Source organism: Arachis hypogaea, chromosome 20 (genome assembly GCF_003086295.3).
Source record: "Arachis hypogaea cultivar Tifrunner chromosome 20, arahy.Tifrunner.gnm2.J5K5, whole genome shotgun sequence".
Taxonomy (NCBI): Eukaryota; Viridiplantae; Streptophyta; class Magnoliopsida; order Fabales; family Fabaceae; genus Arachis; species Arachis hypogaea.
This window is the reverse complement of record NC_092055.1, coordinates 82,735,421-82,736,843: the sequence shown is the minus strand read 5'-3', so window position 1 is coordinate 82,736,843 and position 1,423 is coordinate 82,735,421. Positions and strand designations below refer to the sequence as shown.

Here is a 1,423-nt window from a genome sequence, read left to right as displayed (position 1 = left end):
CCTTGAAATCTCCTTTAGATTCTTTCCACTTCTGAGGGTTATGGCCTTACATTCCTCCCTTGCAATAGCCTTGGCAGCATGAGAACCGCTTGTCCCAGGGGCTTGCTTAGTCAAATACAAAATTTGATTTTCTAGCTTCTGGATGGCAGCTCCTTGGTTTTGCAAGTTAGAATTTACTTCTTCCTTAAAAGCTTTCAATTCAATTATGTCTTGGCTCATGGTTGCAAGCATTCCTTCTATCCGGTTTAATTGTTCTTGAAATTGTTGGTTCGGATTAGGTTGGGTATGTTGATTATTTTGGCCATGATATGATGGTTGGTGGTAAGTGTTTTGTGTGGCTTGGTATGATCTTTGGTTGGAGTTTTGGTATGTGGAATTGTTATGTTGGTTGTGGTTGTAAGGTTTGTGGTTTTGTGGTGGGGTTTGTTGGTTTCCCCACCCAAAGTTTGGGTGGTTTCTCCAGCCTGGGTTGTAAGTGTTGGAATGTGGATCATATGATTGCCTTTGTTGGTTTCCCACATAGTTAGCCTCATCCCAATCACCTCCTTCAATGCCTACTTCCTCTTGATCTTGTGTGTGTATTGCAGCCACTTGCTTTGTTTCTAATTGCCTGGTAAGCTCTGCTAGTTGCTTGGCAAACACCTTGTTTTGGGCTAGAATTGTATCAACATGGTTCAGCTCCATGACTCCCTTAGTGTTGTGCCTTTCTGATGCATAGTAGTACTCATTCTCAGCCACTGTCTCGATCACTTCAATGGCTTCTTCCACAGTCTTTTTCCTGTTCAATGAACCTCCTGATGAATGGTCTACAGCCTTCCTTGATTCATAAGAGAGCCCATCATAGAAGATGTGCAGTTGCACCCAATCATGGAACATGTTTGGTGGGCATTTCCTTGTCAAGTCCTTGAATCTCTCCCATGCCTCGTAGAGAGTTTCACCATCTTGTTGTCTAAAAGTCTGAACCTCAGATCGAAGCCTATTGACCTTTTGTGGAGGGTAGAAACGTGCCAGAAACTTGCTTTCCACCTCATCCCATGTTGTTAGACTCCCCCTTGGGAATGATTCCAGCCACTTAGCTGCTTTGTCCCTAAGTGAAAATGGGAACAAAAGCAGTTTATAGGCATCTTCCTGGACTCCATTGGACTTCACAGTGTCACAAATTCTCAGGAATTTTGTGAGATGTTGGTTTGGGTCTTCATTAGCACTTCCTCCAAAGGAACAATGATTTTCCACAAGTGATATTAGCTGTGGCTTGAGCTCAAAATTGTTGGCCTGAATGGGTGGTTTCTGGATGCTACTACCACAATTCCCAGAGGTTGGGTTTATGTATGAACTAAGAACCCTCCTCTCAGGGATGGCATCGTTTCCATCAGCTCTCTCATGGTTGTGAACTTCTCTATCCATGTTGAGATCTAAAGCTTCC

The 1,423-nt window shown here is 43.4% G+C and overlaps 1 non-coding gene across 1 annotated transcript; it reads left to right on the top strand.

The window, feature by feature from the left end:
* The first annotated feature begins 874 nt into the window (after positions 1–874).
* On the top strand, positions 875–978 carry LOC112788407 (small nucleolar RNA R71). Its single transcript, XR_003195772.1, has one exon. It is a non-coding gene; the product is annotated as a small nucleolar RNA R71 (small nucleolar RNA).
* Positions 979–1,423: the final 445 nt, after the last annotated feature.